This window comes from Mandrillus leucophaeus, unplaced genomic scaffold (genome assembly GCF_000951045.1).
Source record: "Mandrillus leucophaeus isolate KB7577 unplaced genomic scaffold, Mleu.le_1.0 Scaffold236, whole genome shotgun sequence".
NCBI classification, from domain to species: Eukaryota; Metazoa; Chordata; class Mammalia; order Primates; family Cercopithecidae; genus Mandrillus; species Mandrillus leucophaeus.
The window spans coordinates 2,480,853-2,491,210 of NW_012102432.1; positions in this window are offsets into that span (position 1 = coordinate 2,480,853).

Sequence of the window (10,358 nt, forward strand, 5' to 3'; positions counted from 1 at the left end):
CACTCACACATGCTTGCACATATACTCTTACACACACATGCACATATTCACATATTCACATACACAAAAACAGTCACACAGGTGCACAGTACACGAATGAAAAAGAGGTCTCCTATTTCAAGGTCATCTCTCTCTTAGACAAGGCAGAATCATCTCCTGAAGTTTCCTTTTCTTTTTTGTTCTAATGTATATCTCTAATAGACAATCATGTTTATGTTACAATTTTCTCAAAGTGATCATTGCAATTTCAATTTGACCATGGTGGACTCATGACAGAGATATGCACTTAAATGAAAGATTTAAAGGAGCAGGTGTTTGTCCCAGAGGGCCAAACACATTGAGTGGAGCCCATGAGAACTACAGTAGACGGTAAGAACGGGTCTTGTACAACTTCTTATCTGTAGCATATGGCCACAGACCAGTCATCACTGATAAGAGGCCCAAGGAAACCCCCAACAGTGGGCGGAAGAAACTAAATAAAATATTTCTCAGGGATGCAAAGACAAGACTATGGAAAGTTCTTACAAGTTTTTGAACAGGTATCCCAAGCCAAAGTTTGTCAAAAAGTTGTCAGTCTCATGAGACCTGAACTCATCAGTCTTGGAGTGATCTGAAAGGTGGACTTCGAGAGCCTGTGTGGTCCCTCTCTCTAGACTTCCTCCTGCAGACTCACAGGAGAAAGGCAGGAGTGTGGACAGCAAGAAACAGGGAGGAAGTGTTGGTATTTAGGCAGGTTTTCACCATGAATAATAATTTCAAATTTAATTAGCTAAGGGAAGAAATTCTTTAAATGATTCCTCATTCCTAGGAGAAAAAATAAATTCATTTGAAAATCAACTCAAGCAACAGCAAATAATAAATCAGGAGATCAGACATAATCAGGCCCCACCTATCTTACAGTTGGAGAGATTTCTGAGTGGAAGGCTCAGAGGCCCCAGGTAGCACCCTCTCCTGAGTCAGGGGTCTTGGGCCTCAGCAACAAGGGGGAATTTAACGAATCTAAGTGGAAGTTCAAGTATTGTTGAGTACTGACTTCCCAAAATATCAGCAGAAAAATCTGCTGTTCAAACAAAACTAAGTTGGTTAGGCTTGCTGCAGTAAGGGAAAAGACTTCTTTGACATTTTTAATAGTGAATCAGAATAGAGAAGTCAGGGGAGAACATTAATAGCATTTGGAGGACTGAGTTGGATGATTTTCTGCAAAGCAAGAAAGTGTATGTCATAATATTTTTGAATGGGTGGTTGTAGTGAGGAGAGGGTCCTTAAAGGCTGCTGATGAATAAGGAGTTTCAATCGGTTCACTGTCTTGTCTTTCAGGAGCCTTATTTCCAGGAGCAAGTAGCTATGTTGTTTTTGCCTGATCACAGTATTATTTAGCACAGGAATGAAAACTTCATTAGTTTTGGTTTTCATAGCGTACAATGACATAGAGGTCATTGCATGTTATGAGCTTTGGCAGTGTACAGCCATTTTCATACAGCCATTTTCAAATCCCAGCTCCTTAGTTTACTAGCTATGTGTCTGGAGCCACTGAATCACCTTTTCTTAGTCTCAGTTCTCTCATCTGCCTAATTATGGTATGTATTTGTTGACCTATTTCTGACACTGTTTTAATCATAACATATGTATGACAGTTTCAAAAACTGTTTGCAATATTTTACTTAATCCAATGAGAAAAATACACTCAAGCCCTTTTGCCAGATGAGGAAACGAAAACAAAGAAACATAGAGGCTAAATACATTTCCCATCATGAGACAACAAGTAAGTGGCGAGCCATGACTTGGCACCTGGTAAACTCCAGAGATGTCACTGTGAATCGCTATGCTATATGACCTCCTTCAGGCTTATTGGGAGGGTTGAATGAGAAATTCAATATGTAGGCCGGGCACGGTGGCTCAAGCCTGTAATCCCAGCACTTTGGGAGGCCGAGACGAGCGGATCACAAGGCCAGGAGATCGAGACCATCCTGGCTAACACAGTGAAACCCCGTCTCTACTAAAAAAAAAAAATACAAAAAACTAGCAGGGCAAGGTGGCAGGCGCCTGTAGCCCCAGCTACTCGGGAGGCTGAGGCAGGAGAATGACGTAAACCCGGGAGGCGGAGCTTGCAGTGAGCTGAGATCCGGCCACTGTACTCCAGCCTGGGCGACAGAGCGAGATTCCGTCTCAAAAAAAAAGAGAAGAGAAATTCAATATGTAGCAGGTCCTGGACGAATGTCGTCTGTTCAACATGGTGTTGTTATATGAGTGGGCCCTGCAATAGGATAGCCTCCAGGCCAGGGTTAGCTCCCTCTTTGCACTCTGAGCTGTCAGAATAGGCTCTGACCCCCTGTGACCCTGAACTGCAATAATTGGGTAATTACCTTCCTTGTTTTTATTAATGTTTCTTAAATGTATGTATAGCTCACATTTATTTTAGCTTTAGTGTTAGAAGTGTTTAGGGGGTCTTTATTTTGAAGATTGGTGAGGTCTTTGTGATGTTATAGAAACTTAACTCTTGTTTATATCAATTAGCCTGTGGGAAAATTGGTTTCATTATATGTCATGTTGCTTATAGCCGAAGTTTCCAAGCATCTATCTAGGACATTAAATGAGAACTTAACTGTGTAACACTTAGTCCCTGGCATGTGATAAAGGGTCAATGTTAGCTTCTACTATTGAAATGAAAATTCAGTGATAGTATAAAGTTAAGAAAAGAACAGGACACAGAGAATGCTTATTTTCTGACTTTGAGATTTCTGAAGGTGCAAAGTGTAAAAGTCATGACTATTCTGTAAAAAGAGAAGAAAAACTTTCCCCATAAAGTAAAAACTGGTAGCATCCAATACGTTATAGTCCTTCTCATTGTACCAAGAGGTCAGAGATTACAAGGCTTGCAGAAAGTTTGTATTATGCACCCTCTTGCTGCCTCCACCAGTGAGACAGTCGAGTGTTAGTCTTCCAAGTTGAAATGGAAAATCGATCTTCTCCATGGAATATATCATTATTTTCTCTTCATGTTAACTCCTAGTTCTAAACCACCTCCCCGGAGAGTCAGAAATCCCACTGGCTAGAGGAACAAATAAATTCTTTATCCTGTCAAGGAAGCTCCCAAGATACAAAAGTCTCACACAGCAAAGGGACCAAGTGACCCCAGAGACAAAATCTGACTCTCTGGTGGAGCAACATGATAGTAATAAACAGAGGCTGAGCGCCTGCTGTATAAAGCAACCTCTGGAGTGCCTGATATCTACTAACTCTTTTAGCACCCACTCAACCCTGTGAGATGCATATTACTTTATTGTATCTACCACTGTAAAAAAGAATGAACCAAACTACAGCAGTATTAGGTTGCTTGTCCTGAGTCACACAGCTGAGTAAGTCACAGGAGTTTGTGCTCATAATGACTTTGCTATGCCGATATTTGAACCTGGTACCATTCAGCGACCCTCCAGCTAATATGGCTCCATGCTCTACTTCTGGAAAAGCCGAGTTCCTGCAGCCTTGTCCTACATCACCCAAAAGAGCTGGAAAAGAATGCAGTGAGTTCCATTCTATTTGTTCCTAGAATAGGAAAGCCACATTGAAGCAGCATCTTAAAGAGAAATCTATAGTTAGGAGTGAGGAAGATTTGAAACAGATGTCAGCAGAAAGAAAAAGGGAGAGGCACCATGATAATTATACTCAGTGATGCTTTTTAAATGGCATATATTCAGTTAAATATAGGGAGGTTTGCTGCTAGCCATATGAACAAAGCACAAGAGAATTCCTGGATCGAGGCAGACTTAAAGAGACATGGAAAAAAAAACAAAATTCAAAATTTTGACCTAGTACAGGAAGAAGTGCAAGTACAAGGGAAGTAGAGGGAAGGAGTGTGGAGGCTGGCACAGAAATGGCATGGGCAGGCATGAGCAGATTGGCCAGGTCTGTCATTGGGTCACCGCTCTTAGCAGAAATTTCACCATTGAATGACCTAATTATTGTCTTGGAAAAAACACAAGAGCTCCTGTCCCTAACACAATAACAGATGTATTTCAGCGGAGCACAGAATAGGCTGGGCGGTGACTAGCAAGAATAAAAGCCCAAGTGGACTGAAGAATCCATCCAAGATATGGTCAGGACGGGCTTGTGGAAAACTTGTGCAATAATGAGAAGAAATGTTGTTTGTCACTGCCTTTTTTGAGCAGATGTGTGGATAAACCCACTTTGGGGTAGGAGCTGAGCTTCAGGCCTGAGACTGCTAGAAGCCAGACTTGAAGCCAGGAAAGGGGCCGCTCTTCCCAGGAGTTGGGAAAATTTGATTTTGGTGTAGAATCCAGAAGGCAGGAGAGAGGGTACCAGGGAAGAGCTGGGGGTGGAGACTACAAAAGGAGCCCTGGTTGCCAAAGCCAGGAGGTGACTTTACAGGAGAGCAGCAGTGACTAAGCCAGGAAGTGACTTTGCGGGAGAGCAGCAGTGACTAATTCAGGAGGTGACTTTGCGGGAGAGCTGCAGTGATTGTGAAGTTGTTCACGTACAGGGAGTGATGGGACATTCTCTGCCATCCGCCATGGAAAATCCTCAGTAAGCACTCGCACTCTAGCAAGCCCTTTTGGTGCTCCCAGTCACATCGCCTGGCCCACACTCGGTGAGAACTCAGATGCGCTTCTGGTCCTGGCCTTCTCAGACGCCACAGCAGCTGCCCACCCTGCAAAAGACCTGGAAGGGGAGGGGAACCTGTGGCACTGCAGCCAGAGGATGAATGTCCTGTCATGAACCATTCCTGCAGGCACTCTGTATGTTTTGCAGAAGTCCTGCCAGAATGGAACCTTGCTGTCTACAGCAGCGACCTTGATAACACATCATTTGATTTTTCCTCCTTTTGTGACTCATGTTCCTGCTCCCTCACCCTGGCTTCCTGAGATCACCTCCCAGATGAACTCCCTGCACTGAATTCTGGTCTCAGTTTGCTTTGGGGAGAACTGAAAACTAAGACACTCACCACTGTGTTTGTGTGAGCCAAATCTTCACATCAAGAGCAGGCGATATGTCTGCATTCAGCCAGACAAAGAGCAAACCAGCAACCGCCCACGGGAATGCAGTCCATGGACAAGAGGAGAGTGATAGCCCAGCGACTGTGGGACTTGCTGTCAAAGATAGCTGTCTCCTTGTCTTTCATTCTCTTTACCTTTCCATCAGACTGTATGGCTGTCTCATTCCCCCGTGTCCTGCAAGCAAGGATATTAATTATACAAACAGTCCAGCTTAAAACAAAATGGGCAGAATATTTGAAGAGACACTTCACAAAGGAAGACAAACAAATTACCAATAAGTGTGTTAACAATTCTTAACATCGTTAGTCATCAGGGACATGGAAATTAATATCACAAGAAGAAATCACTACACGCTCACTAAAGTGGCTAAAATAAAAAAGAGTAATGACGTCAAATTCTAATCTGAGTATAGAGCAAATGTTGATGGAAATATAAGATGGTACAGTCACTTTGGATAAAATAAAATGATGCAATCACTTTGGAAAAGTTTGGCAGCTTTATGTAAAACTAAGCAAATACCTTTGGCCCAGCAACTCCACTCAAGAAATCCTTCCCTAAAGAAATAAAAATATATATCCACCAAAAGATTTGTACAAGAATGCTTCTAGCAGCTTTATTTATAATATAGGAATCAAACCCAGGTCTTTTGACTTCAAAGTTTGTTCTGTTAAGTACCATGATATACTGAGTTAAATAAATGAGGACAATCTTTGGAAAACAATTTAGAAGTTTTATATGAAAATCAATAAAGGCCAGTCTCAGTGGCTCATGCGTGTAATCCCAGCACTTTGGGAGGCTGAGGCAGGTGGATTGCTTGAGTCCAGGAGTTCAAGACTAGCCTGGGGTTTATGTGAGACCCTGTCTCTATGAAAAAAAAAAAATTAGCCCGGGATAGTGTTGTGTGCCTGTAGTCCCAGCTACTCAGGAGGCTGAAGCAGGAGGATTGCTTGAGCCCAGGAGATCGAGGCTGCAGTGAGCCATTATTGTGCCACTACATTCCAGCCTGAGTGACAGAGCAAAACTCACTCTCTTAAAAAAATTATTAAAAATAAATAAATAGAAACAAAACAGACAAAAACTCAATAGACACTTTCAGCCTAGCAATTCCACTCAATAAATCTTCCCCAAAAGAAATGAAAACATATGACCCAAAAAATTCCTGAAGGCACGCTGTACGTTTTGCAGAAGTCCTTCCAGAATGGAACCTTGCTGTCTACAGCAGCGACCTTGATAACACATCATTTTATGGGAGGCTGAGGCAGGTGGATTGCTTGAGTTCAGGAGTTCAAGACTAGCCTGGGGTTTATGCGAGACCCTACCTCTACGAAAAAAAAAACCTGTATTATTATTATAAATAAATAATATTATAAAATAATATTCATTGCAACTTTATTTATCATAGAAAAAAATGAAGGCAGTCCAAATATCTATAAAGTAAGAGAATAGGTGAGCAAACTCTAGCATATTTATATAAACTAATAATACTCAGCAATAAGAAGGAACAGTTACTCTCATATACAACATGCGCAAATATGAAAACATGCTGAGCAAAAGGAGCCTTATAAAAAGAGAGCGTAATGGATTTCATTTACATGAAGGTTCTAGGACAAAAGAAACTGATCTATATACCTGAGAAAATGAAAACAAATGGTTGCCTTGTTGAGAGTGGGTAAGGACCATGGTTAACTAGGAAAGGGTAAGGGAGAACTCTCTGGTGTGAAGAAAATTTCTGTATCTTGGGGTTTTGAGTTACATAGCTTTCTGAGTTTGTCAAACCTCATAGAATGGTACATTTAAAATTTGTGCATTTTGTTCTCTATAAATTTTACCTCAAAGAGAACAAAAAGAACTGTAAACAAGTATTGAACTGTAATAAATGATACATTAACTAGATTACATATATTGATTATTAAGTATTTAGTAGGAAATGTACTAATGTCTACCATAAAATGCATTAAGAATGGATTAATATATGGATAGAGAGGTGATGAAGTAAATATGGTAAAATGTGAATTGTACAATTTATAAGTAGGTATCTGGGCACTCACTATCCTTTCAATTTTTTTTTTTTTTGAGATGTTCTTTCTCTATCGCCCAGGCTGGAATGAAGTGGCACAATCACCGCTCACTGCAACCTCCACCCGCCTGGCTCAAGCCATCCTCCTGCCTCAGCCTACTCAGTAGCTGGGATCACAGGCTCATGCCACTATGCACAGCTAATTTTTGTATTTTTTGTAGAGACTGGGTTTCACCATATTGCCCAGGCTGGTCTCAAACTCCTATACTGAAGCAATCCTCCCACCTCGGCCTCCCAAAGTGCTGGGATTACAAGCGTAGCCACCACAATCAGGCTCTTTCAATTTTTTGATAGGCTTGAAATTTTTCATAATACAATGTTCAAAAATTTAGGAATGACAACAAAGGAAAAAAGAATGCCTGCTATTATTGAAAATTACTTTGTTGTGCTATCTGTTAACATCATAATATCTTGTTTTTAATCCTCTCAATATCCTGAGGGGTGGCTATTACTATCCCCATTGCCCTCAGAAGAAAACTTATGCCCAAAGAGTGGAATTAACTTTTCCAGGATCCAATAGCAGAAAATAAAATGATGCATCCACTTTGGAAAAGTTTGGCAGCATTACATAAAACTAGGCAAATACTTATGGACCAACATTTCCACTCAAGAAATCCTTCCCTTAAGAAATGAAGACATATATCCACCAAAAGATTTGTACAAGAATGCTTGTAGCAGCTTTATTTATTTATAATATAGAATTCAAATCCAGGCCATTCTGACTCTAAAGTTTGTGCTGTTAACTATAGTGATATAGTGGTTTAAATAAATGGGGACACAATCTCGACTCCCAAGCATCTCTCCTTTAGGTGGCCAGTCAGGTCTGTATTCATAAAAGAATGAGTTTCTCTCTGCTTTGCCTGGCTCTGAATGTTTGTCTTCATCATGGCTCTCAGAGGTGCTAGGACACAAGGCTAAGGATAAAGAATGGGAGGCAAGGAAATGACACACCATCCACCAGCAAGCAGGACCATGCAGCAGGGCAGTTAGGAAAGGCCAAGGAAGCAGAGGCAGCTGGGAAAGGCTGGCAGTAGGGCCCTGGAAGCTGAGCCAGAAAGGCCGTGAGTCCACACAGGATAGCCAGCCCAAAGCTACGGGACTGAGCTCAGAAGCAACTGCTCAAGGAGGATATTAGGCTCAGGCCAATCTGAAGCTTAGTAAGGCAAGAGGTCAGGACAGAAAAAAAAAACAAAACACTTTACTTACAACCAATAGGGCTTAGTTATTGTTGTTTGTGTATAGATATATTTATATATAAATGTGTGTATACTATATGTGTATATAGTGTGTGAATACACACACAAACACACATACACATATACATATAGATTTTCTCCTTAGGGCCTAGTTTTGAGGACCAGTTTTCCTATGTATCCACTATTCAACCTTACTGAAACTCTTCATTGTAAAATATGGAAAGTAATAGTGCATGGTTTTGTGAAACCAAGTGAGGTAAGGAATACAGGGAGTCTCTGTATATTGAGAAAGAAAATTAATATTTTAAGTTTTGAAAGCACTGGGAATAACATTATGGATCTATGTAAAAAGCAAGAACCAACACTAAGGAGGTTTAACACTGAAACCATTTCCATTTCACCCTGCTTTTTGTGTGGCATGAGAAAATGCTAGCTGAAGCTAACTTGGGACTTGCAAACAAGGACCCTTGTTTTTACCAACTGTGAAGACTTGACCAAATAAATTACTCTCCTGCCTCAATTTCCTTCTCTGAAATAAGGATAATGATAGTTTCTAGGACTTAGACTTGTCAAATTAAATAAGTTAACACATAGAAGAGGTCCTGGCACAAAACAAGGAGTCTTTAGAGGTCAGTAGATATTATTAGTGATGCTGTTATTGTTGTGGTTGTTTTTGTTGGCCAATTGGAGACCTTGTCTGAGCTGTCAGGACTTACAAGCTTCTGATTAGCCACTCTTGATAATCTTCTTCTGTCAACCTTTCTGGCTCTATGTATCTTTAACTAAACTATTCACAGTATGAAGTTGAAATGTGTGTGCGTGTGTGTGTGTGTGCATGTGTTTTAATTTGTGTATTACTTATTGCATAACGTAGTGCACAAATAATCATTTATTGTTTCTAACTTTTACAATGAGTTATAATTCTTCTATATTTCTCTGTCCACTCACATTCACTTCCTTTTCCTCAACCTAACTCCCCTACCACTACCAAAGTCAAACAAACTGAATGTAGGTTACATGGCCTTTTATTGTGAATTGCCTATCCTGGGTCAATAGCCTTCAGCAGAACAGAAGCTTTTCCCATCTCTGAAACTTCTCATCTTTTGTTTCTGTACCCTTTGCATTGCTAGGAAAATGGTATTACTTTAAGGTTAATTTTTCTTGCAGGATATTCAGAATGACCAAGTTTGACTAAATCTCAAAATCAACATCAATTTGACATTTAAAATAATTAAAAAATAGAAGGAATATCAACAACTATTTAACAGCTAAACAGTCTATAATTGCAGAAAACATAGACATAATAGGCAGCATAAAGTGTTTAAAAATATAGATTTTTGAAACCCTCACCTACCACTATTAGCTATGTGATAATGAACAAGATACTTAACCTCTCTGAACCTCAGTTAGCGTATCTATAAAAGGAGGATAGTAATATGTACCTCTTAGTGCTGTTGTGAAGATTAGATGAGATAATTACCTTGAAGTGCCAACTATACAGGCTGGCTTTGTGAAATACTAATAAGTGATTTTAAATCAAATGATTTTAACTTCAAATTATCACTGTTACACACATTTAAACTTTGGACAGTACTAACGCTTTTCTACAAATCTTTAATTCCTTAGATATGTGCAAAATGTAGGTAGTTTTGTTCTAAGTTATGTCAAGTGACCTATGGCCATGGGCTCTCTTGTTTATGTGTCTGACTCATTTTGAGCCCTATTATCATGCATGACCAAGAAGAAATCAAAGTACCCTTTATTTTTCTTTCTGAAACTTAATACAAACTGACAGACCGTAAGCAGCAATTTCTGCAACCTGTGTCCATGCCAAGAAGTATACCAACCACACCTCCTGACCTCCTTCTGACTGTTCACCATTTCTCTGGGAACCAAAATAAACTTTCTCCCTAGTTTGCTCCCTTTTTTGCTTCTTTACCTTAGAAGATATAATAAAAATTGTGAAATGTCAAGGCTCCTATCAAAACATTTTACAGTACGTTGTAGAATAAAAGAAAGAAAGGGGTAGAGAGGAAAGAAGGAGGGAGGAAAGAAGGTGGGAAGGAAGGAAGG